Source organism: Artemia sp. Qi Xiang Cuo, chromosome 11 (assembly GCF_049724085.1).
Source record: "Artemia sp. Qi Xiang Cuo chromosome 11, ASM4972408v1, whole genome shotgun sequence".
Taxonomy (NCBI): domain Eukaryota; kingdom Metazoa; phylum Arthropoda; class Branchiopoda; order Anostraca; family Artemiidae; genus Artemia; species Artemia sp. Qi Xiang Cuo.
This window is the reverse complement of record NC_142804.1, coordinates 40,512,383-40,530,735: the sequence shown is the minus strand read 5'-3', so window position 1 is coordinate 40,530,735 and position 18,353 is coordinate 40,512,383. Positions and strand designations below refer to the sequence as shown.

Here is an 18,353-nt window from a genome sequence, read left to right as displayed (position 1 = left end):
TAATCTTCAGTAATTTATTCTAACCTGAGAGCCACCATATTTAAGAAACTCATTTACCACACTATCAACACCTGGAGCCTTTTTTTTATTCCTCTTAGTATATAATGTCGCTAGTTCTGCCTCGCAAAACAAATCTTCCTTCTCACCCAAGGTATTATAAACTTTTTTTTCCTCTATATCTTTTCCTGCAACTGTATCTCGGTTTAGCACATTCTCAAAATGTTCCTCCCATCTCTTACTCTTTCCTTCTCACTAATTGGGGTCCCGTCCCTGTCTTTAAGTGGGATATGTCCAGATTGACTACTCCCTTTCAATTTATTAACATGCCAGTACAATATTTTACTATTATGCTGTCTAGCTGCATCTTCAGATCCTCGGCAATTTTATCCATGGCCTCCACTTCACACCTCCTTAGTTCATATATTAATGCTTCCTTCACTTTCGTTACATTCATTCTATTTTAATTTGACCCATCACCCGGATAACTTTTGTACATAACCCTTCTCCTTTTTATTAATCATCTCCTTTCTTAACATAAAACTTTAACACTAGTAGTCCTGGCAAAAGTCCTTACTACTTTCTTTGACACGCCATCAGACAGTTCATAAATTCTTTTCTAAAATTTCCCGTCATTGTAATTTCCCGGGAGGTATACCCTTCCGAAATTTCAGCTTTAAATTAACCCTATGATCTTTACTTTTAACACCATTAACAACACTTCTATGTACCCTAGCATCTTGTATTGATCCTGCCAGTCTTCGGTTTACTATAACATAATCAATAAGCTTTGCTTATAACTTAAATACCATTTCCCGGGGGCTGTGGCGGCTCATGTTATCTCCAAAAGTATTGTTTATGGGACTCTTAACTATGCTGAACAAAATGTCTATATCAAGGTTTTGGGGAATTTTAAGGAAAAAAGTGGCGTGGGAAGGGGCCTATCTGCCCTCCAAATTTTTGGTCATTTAAAAAGAGCACTAGAACTTTCAATTTCGGGCCGAATGAGCTCTCTTGCGATATTTTAGGACCACTGAGTCGAGGGGTGGGGAGAAATGAACACGCATCCGTGATCTTTCTTCGGGCAAAAAATACAAAATTGCACATTTTTGCAGATAGGAGCTTGAAACCTCTACAGTAGGGTTCTGTGATAAGCTGAAACTGATGGTGCAATTTCTTTTAGATTCTTTGATTTTTTTGGGGTGTCTCCCCTTTTTCGAAAATCAAACAAATTTTCTCAGGCTCGTAACTTTGATAGGTAAAGATTAACTTAATGAAACTAATATATTTGGAATCAGTATAATAAACAAATTATTCTGATATATCTATTGTTATCAAAATTTCATTTTTCAGAGTTTTTATTGAGGCGCTTCGCTCTTTACTTACAGTTCGTTACCACGAACTGTTTGATTCTTCAGGATTAACCAATTTACGAAGATTTAAAGCACCATTTCCTTAAATTAGAAAACGCAGAAGTTTTGAACAACATTCCTGTCTGCATAATGAACCTTGCTAAAGATACTTGGTATGATGAGTAGTGAGTTATGTACTTGGGTCCTAAATAGCTTTGATATCCGTTTTTAAAACCAAATTTCCTGATTCGGTTGTAGAGCTACTTCTACTTCTTCTACTTCTTTAGGCTAAGTGTGACAGTAAGATGAAGAAGAAACACATCGCATTCGCAAATCTAAATTCTATTATCGACGAGTTTGATACTAGGGTATGGCTAAGGCTCTACAACCAAATCACGAATCGAGTCCTCAACATATCTAGATTCAAAATTTCAAGAATTGGTGATATTTGTTTAAACTGTAAGCAAATTCGTCTTGTTTTTTATCGTTAATTAAACTAACTATTTTAAAACCAAGATTTACAGGGTTATTTAAAATTACAAATGGAAAAGTAAACATCATCTGTTACCTAATTTAGTAAAAGGTTACGTTTTACTCTTATGCGGTTCAATAAAAATAGAAATCAAGCAATTAGATTAATTTTAATTGCAATATAGGGAACTTAGTGGAGCAGAATCAAATCAATACAAACATTAAAGTTGATAAAATGGCGCCAAGTAGATTGGGAGAGGAAATCTTAAGGCAAAACTACGGAGCAGTGACATCCTTCTCAATCGGGAAATTGTTATGGCACGCCAATTAAACTTTCAAGAATACACCTACAGTCCAAAGAATAGTTGAGGAAGGCAGCTGAAGTTCCTACTACCTTTAAAGCTTCCTTGCTTTTATCATTTTTAATATTCTATGAAGACAAGCTAGTGAAAAAAAAAAAAATACCATGTCTTAAATCTGAAAAAGAAAGGATGAACAAATTAGTTTAAAATCCACCACTTCTGGAATTTAGACCTTGGTACGAAGGTTCCGAAAACTAGCTAATATTTTTAATTTTTTTTGTTTATCAAGACTCTATCAAGGAAACCAGTCACGAAACCCATCAAACGGGCTATTTGCAAGAGACCGCTATAGATAATGATTGCAAAGCCGTGGTTTCTCAATTAGCTACACTATTTAAACGATTGTTTTTTGGGGATTAGGGGAGAAAAAGGTAACTAGGTTAGGTTAGGTTAAGTTAGGTTACGTATTTAATATATGCTATGCTTTATTCGCCCCCCTAATGTGCAAATATGTGGCCCAAATTTGTTTCTAAACTATCATATATTCATCCTATTTCATTTTATTTCATCAGCATTGACCAAACTTGACTTTTTCGTGGTACCCGCTTAATCCACTAGAGTAGAGTATGACATTATACTTTGCTTCCTTTATGTTCCTTCCGGTGTTATTTACCCACTTTACGTTCCATGGCACCTTTCCAAGGCAGATTACCAGACTGGTTATTTGGCAGTGTATAATGTGGTCAAAACAGGTTTTTTTTTTTAAATCGAAAACTAGAGATTGTCAAATTGCGTATTTAGGAATGCTTTTGTAGGGAAAGCTGTCAATCACCCATGTGTTATCCACAGTTCCATTTTTGAAGTATGTGTTATCAAGAGCGGTTTCTGATTTGTTTTGGACAATTGCCTTTAGCCAACAATAGTTTGATATGAATGTGTCGGTAGATAGGATTAGCAAATTCGGTCCTATTAAAGTGGAAAAAAAAGAGTTTAGCATTTGCGAATAATTCGATGTTATGTCAATTTAAAATAGTTAAGAAATAAGAAATTTAACAAGAAATGGCTGAAAACTGTTTTGGGGGGAGATGGGTTGATTGTGTATCGTATAATACACAAGTGATGTTTGAACAGGGTTGTCAGTTTAAAATAGAGTGTAACCAGAGCTTGTTAACTCAGGCAATTTGTTATAAATTTGGGACAACATAAATCTATTAAAATAGTTAATGATGATAGAATGACGTTGTGAGTTGACCTAGCTCTACCTCTCCGATGTGTTCTGTATAATACACAAGTGGTTTCAAACTTTTACCTTGAGAATCGATGTTGTTAGCAGAATTTCAAAAAGGATCGTTTATGAGTGCTGGCGTATCTGATGAAATAATTTAGGTCGAATGATAAATTTAATCTATTTTTTTAATTCAGTAGTTTTTAAGTTAGGAAACTCGATATCCTAAAAGTGTCTGATTAAAACTTTTACCTTGAGAATCGATGTTGTTAGCAGAATTTCAAAAAGGATCGTTTATGAGTGCTGGCGTATCTGATGAAATAATTTAGGTCGAATGATCAATTTAATTTATTTTTTAATTCAGTAGTTTTTCAGCAAGGACACTCGATATCCTAAAAGTGTTTGATTCAAACTTTTACCTTGAGCATCGATGTTGTTAGCAGAATTTCGAAAAAGGATCGTTTATGAGTGCTGGCGTATCTGATGAAATAATTTAGGTCGTATGATCAATTTAATTTATTTTTTGATTCAGTAGTTTTTCAGTAAGGACACTCGATATCCTAAAAGTGTTTGATTCAAACTTTTACCTTGAGAATCGATGTTGTTAGCAGAATTTCAAAAAGGTAGGAGGAATTGAGTTTTATGGATGGTATGGAAAAATGGTACTTGTTAAATATTCGGGTAAACATACGACTAAGAAACGCTTCACTATAAATAACGCTTTCGTGTTTTTCCGAACTTTTTGGGGCGGGGCTATCTATTTAGTTTATATGATTCTAGGAGGAATTGAGTTTTATGGATGGTATTGAAAAATGGTACTTGTTAAATATTCGGGTAAACATACGACTAAGAAACGCTTCACTATAAATAAGGCTATCGAGTAATTCCGAAATATCTAGGGCGGTGGTAACTATATAGTTTAAATAATTCTAGGAGGAATTGAGTTTTATGGATGGTATAGAAAAATGGTACTTTTTAAATATTCGGGTAAACATACGACTAAGAAACGCTTCACTATAAATCAGTCTATTGTTTTTTTACGACCGGTCTAGATTAATGGTTAGTTTTCTGATACAATAATTTCTAGGAGGCATAGAGTTTCGTGGATGGTACGTGAAGATGCTGTGCTTTTACTATTCAAGTAACCTTATGACCACACTACCTGCGCTTGTGTCCTTCCGTACGTATTTTGAGACGCAGGTTTAATTGTTTAGTTTAAATGGTTACAGGAGACCGTGATTTTTATGGAAGAACTGGAAAAATTGTACTTGTTAAATATTCGGGTAATCATACGACTAAGAAACGCTTCACTATAAATAAGGCTATTGTGTTTTTCTAAACTTTCTAGGGCAGGGATAACTATTTAGTTTAAATAAGTCTAGGAGGAATTGAGTTTTATGGATGATATGGAAAAATGGTACTTGTTAAATATTCGGGTAAACATACGACTAAGAAACGCTTCAAAATAAATAGGGCTATCGTTTTTTTCTGAATTTTCTAGGGCGGGGGTAATTATTCAGTTTAAATAATTCTAGGAGGAATTAATATTTGTGGGTGTTACGGAAAAAATGGTACGTGTTAAATATTCGGGTAAACATTCGACTATAAATAAGGCTATTGCGTCTTTCTGAACTTTCTGTGAGAGGCGGGGTTAAGTATTTAGTTTAAATAATTCTAGTAGGAATTGAGTTTTGTGGCGGGTGTGGAAAATGGTACGTGTTGAATATTTGGGTAAACATACGACTAAGAAACGTTTCACTATAAATAAGGCTATTGTGTTTTTCTGAACTTTCTAGGGCGGGGGTAAGTATTTAGTTTAAATAATTCTAGGATGAATTGAGTTTTATGGATGGTATGGAAAAATGGTACTTGTTAAATATTCGGGTAAACATACGACTAAGAAACGCTTCACTATAAATAAGGCTATCGTGTTTTTTCGAACTTTCTAGGGCGGGGGTAACTATCTAGTTTAAATAATTCTAGGAGGAATTGAGTTTTATGGATGGTATGGAAAAATGGTACTTGTTAAATATTCGGGTAACCATACGGATAAGAAACGCTTCACTATAAATAAGGCTATATTTTTTTTCCGAACTTTCTAGGGAGGTGGTAACTATTTATTTTAAATAATTCTAGTAGGAATTGAGTTTTGTGGCGGGTGTGGAAAATGGTACGTGTTGAATATTTGGGTAAAAATACGACTAAGAAACTCTTCACTATAAATAAGGCTATTGTGTTTTTCTGAACTTTCTAGGGCGGGGGTAAGTATTTAGTTTAAATAATTCTAGGAGAAATTGATTTTTGTGGCTGGTACGGAAAAATGCTACGTGTTAAACATTCTGGTAAACCTTCGACCATAAATAAGGCTATTGTGTCCTTTTGAACTTTCTGTGAGAGGCGGGGGTAAGTATTTTGTTTAAATAATTCTACGAGGAATTGAGTTTTGTGGCTAGTGCGGAAAAATGGTACGTGTGGGGTAAATTAAGTTTTGAGGGGATAAAAATGGTAGTTATTTAGTACCCGGTAAACAGATTACTTTAAATGCTTCATTAGAAATAGGTTATTGCTAATGATACCTCCTCGACGGAGATTTTTTTTATTGTATTTTATAGCTACGAGCCAAATGTTGCTTTGTGTCTGTCACACCAACTAGTAAATATTTATTGGGGTTTTATTTTTTCTGTTCAATTATTTTTTGTGTAAACCAATACAATTACATCATTCTTTTATTCTAACTTAACTTGTAGGAATAGGACTTCTAGAATAAGGATTCATTTCCCTCGACTAAATCAGTTTATTCATGTAAAATGGTGAACAAAAGACTATTAATTCTCCGTATTCTTCTTCTTATCTAGCTAAACGTTGCGCTGTGTTGTTCACACCAACTAGTAAATATTTATCGGGCTTTAATTTTTTCCGTTTAATTATTTTCAGTGTAAGCCAATATAATGCTAGGGGGAGTAAAAATGGTATTTATTTAGTGCCCGGTAAACAGGTGACTTGATATGCTTCATTAGAAGTAGGTCATTGCTAATGATACCTCCTCGACAGATATTTTTATTGCTCTAACAATTGTACTCTATGCTTGCCCAGAGACACAATGATTCGCCCCTCCTTGTGCTCTATGAGTAGTAATGGACATTTCCTCGTTTGTCGCATGCATTAAGTTAGTGTTTTTTACATATTGTAGCAGTAGGCACATAAAACATATCTCTAAAAAAGTCAATATTGACCAGTTTCAGGAGTCTTATTTACATGATAGTTTTATTGTAGCAATGAATGCTGACAAGGAGAAGTATTTAAACTATAAAATAAGTACAAGTGGTAGCACTATCGGAAACGTATGCGTACATTGCCATGACAGTGAGGAATTTCCTTGGAGTACCAAAAAAATTCAACTCTTATGATGGTGGATATGCGAGATTGAGATCTCCGGAGATAATTGCACTCAAAGAGAATGCCAACATAAAAATAACAGTTGATGAAGAGGGGCATCTTCTTGCTAGTGCTTGTCGTAACATGTTACCCAGGGTTAAACCCTATAGTCAGCTTTTGGGTATTAGCAGTCAAATAAAAACAAAGACGAGAAGAAAGGCCTACTCTTCTACTAATGTCATAAACTATATCTTGTCTATGTACCCGAACTGTTGCCGGTGTTAAAATAGTGTGATAATAAACAGTGAAATTGCTAGAAAAATAAAAAGGGCATTGGCGGAAAATATCACTAAGGAATATAAAGATGAATCGATGAAAAACAAAATACCAGCAAACGTTACTGTCATGATCAAACAGTCAATGAATCAAATAATACCAAAGACGAAAAGCATATTGACCCTGTCGATAACACACCTATAAAAATTGTGTATGAGTCAAAATGGAATAATGATTATTCTACTGATTACGAACTAAGAGAAGACAGTAGCTATAGTATCAAGAAAGAACATGGTGAACCATTTTATGGAACAGGTTCAAAATGTCCAAAGTTGTTCATTGATATTAATAATGTATAATAATATATATTTTTTGTATTAATATTTTACACGACATTATTTCATTAAAAATATATTATGCATTACATTGTTATGTTTTCATTATTTTTAGAGTAAGCTAGCATATCGAACGTTTAGAATGTCTATTAAAACATTGGAGATGTAAGAAAAGGAATTTACATACATCATATATCGGATAGGTAGGTTAACATAGAGAAAATCTAAGTATAAGAATGAATAAATTCTCTATCAACATCCATTGACAGATACTTGGGATAGCATTGACAAAATCAAAGTATCAGAGTGAATAAGTTCTTTATCGATGTCTTTTGACAGATAGGTTTGATAACACTGACATAATTTAAGTATCAAATTGAACAAATTTTTATTAACATTTTTTATCGATATCATATGTTGGATACGTCGGATAACATTGACAAAATCAATCTATTAGAATGAATAAATTCTCTACCATCATCCATTGTCGGATTTCTCATTATGAAAAAATTGTAAGTAAGTAAGTAGCAAACTCTTTCTTGAATTCAACTCATGGATACACAATACAGATATTATAAAAAAAAATTTGTAATTTCCAGACTTCATTTGCATGCAATAGATACCGAGAGTTCTGTGACTCCTCCCCGCAATGACTTCTAAAGGTTTTATGACTCCTCTCCACAATGAATTCAGATGGTTTTAGGACTCATCCCCCTAGCCATAACTCCATTCAACCTTGAGTGAAGGTATAAAAGTTTGATTAAGTATTTCTCTGCTTAACAACTACATTAATAGCTTCCAAGTTTATAGAACTGTATGAAACCGAATTTATCGGTTTCAAAAAATCAACTTTTGGTGCTATATTTGAATGTGCATTTTAATTATTGTCTATGGAACACGAAGAAATTGACTGTTATCATTTGGATAGTGAACTATAATATGTTTGAGTATGATAAAAGCTAGTGGAGTACTACATTACGTCATATAAACAGACTAGGATTCTACGATAGAGTGATTACACCACTTAATAATACTGGTCAGGAACTGAGAAACGTTCAGGAGGAAGTCAATCAAATTTGCAGCTTTTTCGGGGTTGAAGCACTCTACGTAAAGGGTAACGTACCTACAGATAAAGTTTTAATTCAAAAGTGTGACCCTAGGATTCCACTTTTCAATCTAGAAGAGTTTAAGTGTCCTAAATTTGAAGGGGCTTATCGCTGTTCCGAAGACAAGGTTAGGTTCTTCGCGCAGTGGATACCTAAGGACACCTGATCGTGATAAATCCATAAGACATGGTAAAAACTATTCTATATCATGGGACCATCGTTTCTGGACGTTTAAGAGTGAACTCTAAGTACTATTTTTATGTAAATATGTTGTGTTGTTTTTTCTCCAAAAAAAATCGTTTAATACATTTAAGCAATAAATATCTTTAAGCTTAAACCGTCTTTATTCTTTAGAATAGTTCTATTCATTTCATTAAATTATGAAGAAATTGTAAGTAAGTAACAATCTCTTTCTTGAATTCGCTTCCTGGACACAATACAGTTATTTAATTCAAGAAATCATGATAAAATCGTAAGTAAGTAATAAACTCTTTATTGTTTTCACCTATTGAATACACAATACGGAAATTTCCTTCAAGAAATTATGAAGAAATTGTAAATAGGTAACAAACTCTTTCTTGAAGTCAGCTCTTGCATACATAAAGCAGAAATTTCATTCCAGAAATTATGAAAAAATTGTAAGTAAGTAACAATATATCTGTGTGTGTGCAAGGCAGAGCTATTTCCTCACAAATTCCACTATTTAATGCCCCCCCCTCCCCGCGGTGTTCCCCACCCCCGATTTTTGCTAGAATTCTTTAAGAATGACCCCTGAATCACAAAAAACCGTTTAATTAGAATAAATAACTCTTTTGAAAGTACTAAAAACACTTTAGCATAAAGAGCGAGGTATTGACTAGGGGGTGAACACCACCGATGTCTCTGATTGGCTCCTAAAAAATGGTAAGTTCCACTATTTAATGCCCCCCACCGGCCAAACTCTTTCTTGAAGTCACCTCTTGTATACATAAAGCAGAAATTTCCTTCAAGAAATTATGGAAAAATTGTAAGTAAGTAACAATGTGTCTGTGTGTGAGCAAGGCAGAGCAATTTCCTCACAAATTCCACTATTTAATGTCCCCCTCCACCCCATCGCAGTCTGCGATTTACAATTTTTTCATAATTTCTTGAAGGAAATTTCTGCTTTATGTATACAAGAGGTGACTTCAAGAAAGAGTTTGGCCGGTGGGGGGCATTAAATAGTGGAATTTACCATTTTTTAGGAGCCAATCAGAGACATCGGTGGTGTTCGCCCCCTAGTCAATACCTCGCTCTTTATGCTAAAGTGTTTTTAGTACTTTCAAAAGAGTTATTTATTCTAATTAAACGGTTTTTTGTGATTCAGGGGTCATTCTTAAAGAATTCTAGCAAAAATCGGGGGTGGGGAACACCGCGGGGGGGCATTAAATAGTGGAAAGTGTGATGAAATTTCTCTGCCTTGCACACAAACAGATACATTGTTACTTACTTACAATTTTTTCATTATTTTCTGAATGAAATTTCTTCTTCATGTATACAAGAGCTGACTTTAAGAAAGATTTTGTAACCTATTTAAAATTTCATCATAATTTCTTGAATGAAACTTCCGTATTGTGTATTCAATAGGTGAAAACAATAAAGAGTTTATTACTTACTTACGATTTTATCATGATTTTTTGAATTAAATAACTGTATTGTGTCCAGGAAGCGAATTCAAGAAAGCGATTGTTACTTACTTACAATTTCTTGATAATTTCATGAAATGAATGGAACAATTCTAAGGAATAACGACGGTTTAAGCTCAAAGACTTTTATTGCTTAAATGTATTAACAGATTTTTTTTTGAGAAATAACAACAACACATATTAACACAAAAATAGTACTTAGAGTTCACTCTTAAACGTCCAGAAACGATGGTCGCATGATATTGAATAGTTTTTTACCATGTCTTATGGATTTATTACGATCAGGTATGTCCTTAGGTATCCACTCCGCGAGGAACCTCGCCTCGTCTTCAGGACGGTGACAAGCCCCTTCAAATTTAGGACACTTAAACTCTTCTAGATTGAAAAGTAGAATCCTAGGGTCACACTTTTGAATTAAAACTTTATCTGTAGGTATGTTACCCTTTACGTAGAGTGCTTCAACTCCGAAAAAGCTGCAAATTTCATTGACTTCCTCCTGAACATTTCTCAGTTCCTGACCAGTATTATTAAGTGGTGTAATCACTCTATCGTAGAATCCCAGTCTTTATACGACGTAATGTAGTACTCCACAAGCTTTTATCATACTCAAACATATTATAGTTCAGTATCCAATGATAACAGTCAATTTCTTCGAGTTCCATAGACAATAATTAAAATGTACATTCAAATATAGCACCACAAGATGATTTTTTGAAACCGATAAATTTAGTTGCATACAGTCCTATCATCTTGGAAGCTATTAATATAGTTGTTAAGTAGAGAAATACTTCATCAAACTTTTATACCTTCACTCAAGGTTGAATGGAGTTATGGCTAGGGGGATGAGTCCTAAAACCATCTGAATTCCTTGTGGGGAGGAGTCATAAAACCCTTAGAAGTCATTGCGGGGAGGAGTCATAGAACTCTCGGTATCTATTGCATGCAAATGAAGTCTGGAAATTACAATTTTTTTTTATAATATCTGCATTGTGTATCCATGAGTTGAATTCAAGAAAGAGTTTGCTACTTACTTACTTATAATTTTTTCATAATGAGAAATCCGACAATGGATGATGGTAGAGAATTTATTCATTCTAATAGATTGATTTTGTCAATGTTATCCGACGTATCCAACATATGATATCGATAAAGAATGTTAATAAAGAATTTGTTCAATTTGATACTTAAATTATGTCAGTGTTATCAAACGTATCTGTCTAAAGACATCGATAAAGAACTTATTCACTCTGATACTTGGATTTTTTCAATGCTATCCCAAGTATCTGTCAATGGATGTTGATAGAGAATTTATTCATTCTTATACTTAGATTTTCTCTATGTTAACCTATCTATCCGATATATGATGTATGTAAATTCCTTTAATTACATCTCCGATGTTTTAATAAACATTCTAAACGTTCGATATGCTAGCTTAATCTAAAAATAATGAACACATAACAATGTAATGCATAATATATTTTTAATGAAATAATGTCATGTAGAATATTAATACAAAAATATATATTATTATACATTATTGATATCAATGAACAACTTTGGACATTTTGAATCTGTTCCATAAAATGGTTCACCATGTTCTCTCTTGATATTGTAGCTATTGTCTTCTCTTAGTTCGTAATCAGTAGAATAATCATTATTCCATTTTGACTCATACACAATTTTTATAGGTGTGTCATCGACAGGGTCAATATGCTTTTCGTCTTTGGTATTATTTGATTCATTGACTGTTGAATCAATGGCAGTAACGTTTGCTGGTATTTTGTTTTTCATCGATTCATCTTTATATTCCTTAGTGATATTTTCTGCCAATGCCCTTTTTATTTTTCTAACAATTTCACTGTCTATTATCACACTATTTTTACACAAGTGACAGTTCCGGCACGTAGACAAGATATGGTTTATGATATTAGTAGAAGAGTAGGCCTTTCTTTTTGTCTTTGCTTTCATTTGAATGCTAATACCCGAAAGCTGACGATATGGTTTAACGCTGGGTAACATGTTACCACAAGCTCTAGCAAGAAGATGCCCCTCTTCATCAATAATTATTTTTATGATGGCATTCTCTTTGAGTGCAATAATGTCTGGAGATCTCAATCTCACATATCGACAAACATAAGAGTGGAATTTTTTTGGTACTCCAAAGAAATTTAATTCCTTACTGTCATGACAATGCACACATACGTTTCCGATTGTGCTACCACTTGTACTTATTTCATAGTTTAAATACTTCTCCTTGTCAGAATTCAATGCTACAATGATACTATCATGTGAACACACTTTCTTAAAATGCTCCATCTTCACTTTTTTAGAGATATTAGTTATGTGTTTATCGTTCCACTGTGTAAAAAATACTGATTTAATGCATGCAATAACCTAGGCAGTGTCGAAAACCGGCCATAGAGTAATAGGGGGGAAGCCGAATCGTTTCTCTGGTCAAGCATAGAGTACAATTGTTAGAGCCATAAAAATATCTGTCGAGGAGGTATCCTTAGCAATAACCTACTTCTAATGAAACATATCAAGTCACCTGTTTACCGGGTACTAAATAACTACCATTTTTACTCCCCCTTGCATTATATTGGCTTACACTGAAAATAATTGAACGAAAAAATAAAAGCCCGATAAATATTTACTAGTTGGTGTGACAAACACAGCGCAACGTTTAGCTAGATAAGAAGAAGAAGAAGAATACGGATATTTAATAGTCTTTTGTTCACCATTTTACATGAATAAACTGATTTAGTCGAGGGAATGAATCCTTATTCTAGAAGTCCTATTCCTACAAGTTAAGTTAGAATAAAAGAATGAGGTAATTATATTGGTTTACACTGAAAATAATTGAAGAGAAAAAATAAAACCCGATAAATATTTACTAGTTGGTGTGACAAACTCAGAGCAACGTTTGGCTAATAGCTATAAAATACAATAAAAAAAATATCTGTCGAGAAGGTATCATTAGCAATAAACTATTTCTAATGAAGCATTTCAAGTCACCTGTTTATCGGTTACTAAATAACTACCATTTTCAGTCCTCTCAAAGCTTAATGTTCCCTAAACGGACCTTTTTTCCAAGCCACCCTTGAAGATAACTTTCTTCTGGACTTTTTTCCAAACAAGACATAAAACCACCGTTAACAGACCGTTCGGAAAGGTGCAATAGCCTGATTTGTAGTAGACTTTTAATCTAAATATTTGAAACGTAATAATTTTCCGTAGCACCCACAAAACTCAATTCCTCCTAGAATTATCTAAACTAAATACTTACCCCCGCCCTAGAAAGTTCAGAAAAACACAATAGCCTTATTTATAGTGAAAAGTTTCTTAGTCGTATGTTTATCCAAATATTCAACACGTACCATTTTTCCACACCAGCCACAAAACTCAATTCTTCCTAGAATTATTTAAACTAAATAGTTACCCCCGCCCTAGAAAGTTTGGAAAAATACGACAGCCTTATTTATGGTGAAACGTTTCTTAGTCGTATGTTTACCCGAATATTTAACAAGTACCATTTTTCCATACCATCCACAAAACTCAATTCCTCCTAGAATTATTTAAACTAAATAGTAGCCACCGCCCTAAAAAGTTCGGAAAAACACGATAGCCTTATTTATAGTGAAGTGTTTCTTAGTCGTATGTTTACCCGAATATTTAACAAGTACCATTTTTCCATACCATCCATAAAACTCAATTCCACCTAGAATTATTTAAACTAAATACTTACCCCCGCCCTAGAAAGTTCAGAAAAACACAATAGCCTTATTTATAGTGAAGCGTTTCTTAGTCGTATGTTTACCCAAATATTCAACACGTACCATTTTTCCACACCAGCCACAAAACTCAATTCCTCCTAGAATTATTTAAACTAAATACTTACCCCCGCCTCTCACAGAAAGTTCAGAAAGACGCAATAGCCTTATTTATAGTCGAATGTTTAACCGAATATTTAACAAGTACCATTTTTTCCGTACCAACCACAAAAATCAATTCCTCCTAGATTTATTTAAACTGAATGCTTACCCCCGCCCTAGAATGTTCAGAAAAACACTATAGCCTTATTTATAGTGAAGCGTTTCTTAGTCATATGTTTACCCGAATATTTAACAAGTACCATTTTTCCATATCATCCATAAAATTCAATTCCTCCTAGACTTATTTAAACCAAATAGTTACCCCCGCCCTAGAAAGTTCAGAAAAACACAATAGCCTTATTTATAGTGAAGCGTTTCTTAGTCGCATGTTTACCCGAATATTTGACAAGTACCATTTTTCCATACCATCCATAAAACTCAATTCCTCCTAGAATCATTTAAACTAAATACTTACCACTGCCCTAGAAAGTTCGGAAAAACACGATAGCCTTATTTATAGTGAAGCGTTTCTTAGTCGTATGTTTACCCGAATATTTAACAAGTACCATTTTTCGATACCATCCATAAAACTCAATTCCTCCTAGAATTATTTAAACTAAATAGTTACCCCCGCCCTAGAAAGTTCGGAAAAACACGATAGCCTTATTTATAGTGAAGCGTTTCTTAGTTGTATGTTTACCCGAATATTTAACAAGTACCATTTTTCCATGCCATCCATAAAACTCAATTCCTCCTACCTTTTTGAAATTCTACTAACAACATCGATTCTCAAGGTAAAAGTTTGAATCAAACACTTTTAGGATATCGAGTGTCCTTAGTGAAAAATAACTGAACTAAAAAATAAATTAAATTGATCATAGGACCTAAATTATTTCATCAGATACGCCAGCACTCATAAACGACCCTTTTTGAAATTCTGCTAACAACATCGATTCTCAAGGTAAAAGTTTTAATCAGACACTTTTAAGATATCGAGTGTCCTTACTGAAAAACTACTGAATTAAAAAACTAAATTAAATTTATCATACGACCTAAATTTTTTCATCAGATACGCCAGCACTCATAAACGATCCTTTTTTGAAATTCTGCTAACAACATCGATGCTCAAGATAAAAGTTTGAATCAAACACTTTTAGGATATCGAGTGTCCTTTCTGAAAAACTACTGAATTAAAAAATAAATTAAATTGATCATACGACCTAAATTATTTCATCAGATACGCCAGCACTCATAAACGATCCTTTTTTGAAATTCTGCTAACAACATCGATGCTCAAGGTAAAAGTTTGAATCAAACTCTTTTAGGATATCGAGTGTCCTTGCTGAAAAACTACTGAATTAAAAAAATAAATTAAATTTATCATTCGACCTAAATTATTTCATCAGATACGCTAGCACTCATAAACGTTCCTTTTTAAAATTTTGCTAACAACATCGATGCTCAAGGTAAAAGTTTTAATCAGACACTTTTAGGATATAGAGTGTACTAACATAAAAAATAATTAATTAAAAAAATAAATTAAATTTATCATTCGAGCTAAATAATTTAATAAGATATGCCAGCACTCATAAATGATCCTTTTTAAAATTATGCTAACAACACCGATTCTCAAGGTAAAAGTTTGAAACCACTTGTGTATTATACAGAACACATCGGAGAGGTAGAGCTAGGTCAACTCACAACGTCATTCTATCATCATTAACGATTTTCATAGATTTATGTTGTTCCAAATTTATAACAAATTGCCTGAGTTAACAAGCCCTCGTTACACTATTTTACACTGACAACGCTGTTCAAACATCAATTGTGTATTATACAATACACAATCAACCCATCTCCCCCCAAAACAGTTTTCAGCCGTTTCTTGTTAAATCTCTTATTTCTTAACTATTTTAAATTGACAACACATCGAATTACTCGCAAATGCTAAACTCTTTTTTTTCCACCTTAATAGGATCAAATTCGCAAATCCTATCTACCGAAACATTCATATCAAACTGTTGTTGGCTAAAGGCAATTGTCCAAAACAAATCAGAAACTGCTCTTGATAGCACATACTTCAAAAATGGAACTGTGGATAACACATGGGTGATTGACAGCTTTCCCTACAAAGGCATTCCTAAATACGTAATTTGACACTCTCTAGTTTTCGATTTAAAAAAAAAACAAAAAACCTGTTTGACCACATTATACACTGCCAAATAACCAGTCTGGTAATCTGCCTTGGAAAGGTGCCATGGAACGTAAAGTGGGCAAATAACACCGGAAGGAACATAAAGGAAGCAAAGTATAATGTCATACTCTACTCACTAGTACCCACTATTTATACTAAATAAAACTGTTTATGGTAAGAACAGACGTTGGATGAGAATATACATCAAATACATCAAAATAATCTGGTTGTTGAGGTGTATTTGAATGTATATAGTTTAAATTTAAAATCATCCTCCAAAAATCATTAGCATAAAAAGTTCGCATAATTTAAAAAAGGGAAAATCATCCACAAAAAGAGGTATGTTCTATGGCGATAATTGTGTGATCAAACTCAACATCTTTATAAACTCTAAAATGGAAGTTTCAAGCCTCTATTCAAAAAAATATAGAATTTCATATCTTCCCCGAGATAATCGGTCATGGATACGCGTTTTTTTTTTTTTTTTTTTTCTCTCTCTTTGGGAGGTCTTCTTATCAAAACTGTTGTCGCGTACTATCGGGAAGGGACTTAGTAAGCAAAAATTGAAATTTTCAATGCCCCTTTAAATATCGAAATGCTTCTTTCATTTCCTCAAAACAACAATTTTGGCCAGAACAATTTTAACTAAAATAGTTAAAAAGCAAATTTCAGAACTAATATATTCGACTTTTAAAGGTGCTCTTTCGCTAGGCATTCAATCGTATTCTACTATTTTTTCTCGTAATAATAAGCGTTATTTGTGTTCTTCATTACGTCACTTCCATGGTGGCCGACGTTTACCCCTCCAGCGATTATCCCCGGAAAACACCCCCACGGAAAATACCCCCCGGTAAATATCCCCCCCTTAAAATACCCCTCGTGAAAAATAAGGCTTTCCAAATTTGGGAATTTTATTTTTTTAATTTTTTAATTTCTGTAGAGGGAAGGAATTTTGGTACTTATGTATTATGCACTCACTCAAGTTTGCGCTTTGTAAAATTCGAGAACACACCGGTTTTTACGTTAGTTTCTTCGTTACTTTAGAAATAAATTTGGGCTGTATATTTGCACAATAGGGGGGGGGGTTAAATTATTGCGGGTCTGCATGCAAAATCTGTTTGGTAAAAGTATTTTGCATAATAGATAGATAGATGAATAAGTGTATTTTAAATCCAACTATACGGCCATAAACAGAGTAAAATAACACAAATGAATGGCACGAATAACATAAAGTTTGATCAACGATCATCATAAAACACTTAAATGAAACAATACATTAACCTTATAATAGTACTTAATGCTTGGAAAAACGGTCATTGAAAAAAAACATTTAACACTTGGAAAAAAAAACTCTAATGAAACATTACATTTACTTTATACAGGGATTATTTTATTTTGTTTTTTTAGTTAACAAAATTTCCAGATACCTCGCTATTCGTCTGTAATTTTTTAATGGTCAGAAAAAATTCACTCTAAGTATATACTTAGAGTGAATTTTTTCTGGCTTCAATCTGTCCAAATACTTTACCTCCGGTAAATACCCCCTGGAAAATACCCCCTCCCCGTAGAAAAGAAGGCTTTTAAAATTTGAGAATTTTATTTGGGTTCCATTTTTTTAATTTCCGTAGGGGGAAGGAGTTTTGGTACTTGTGTATTATGGGCAACTCACTCAAGTTTACGCTGTGTAAAACTCGAGAACAAAACCAGTTTCTTCGTTAGTTTTTTCAGCTTAGCGCGAGACAACACAAAGACAAGGGACAGAATATGTGGGAAACATATAATTTGGGCTATATGTTTGCACACAGGGGGGGGGGGTAAAATATTTGGATAGTTTGAAGTCAGAAAACAATTCTTTCCTGGTATATGGCCACTAAAAAATTACATAAAAATAGCGAGGTATCTGGCAATTTTGTTAACTAAAAAATAAAATAAAAATTCCTAGTATAAAGTAAATGTAATATTTTATTTAAGTGCTTTTCCATGTGTTGAATTTATTTTTTTTTAGTAGAATAACACATTTTGTTTTCAGTAACGTGCAAATAAAAAACCAGGTGTTTAGAAGGTGTAAAGGTGTTTAGGGGCGTCGTTTCGGGGGACGGATTCCCCCCCTCAATAATTTGGAGAAAAAACTATTATATAGCCCATTCCCCTTGACTATCCGGATATGGAGCTCTCTTGAACCCC

The 18,353-nt window shown here is 33.5% G+C and overlaps 1 protein-coding gene across 1 annotated transcript in view; it reads left to right on the top strand.

Moving 5' to 3' along the window:
• LOC148946970 (uncharacterized) overlaps positions 1 to 18,353 on the top strand; it is a 268,849-nt gene that overhangs the window by 52,030 nt on the left and 198,466 nt on the right. The gene's annotated exons all lie outside the window — the stretch shown is intronic.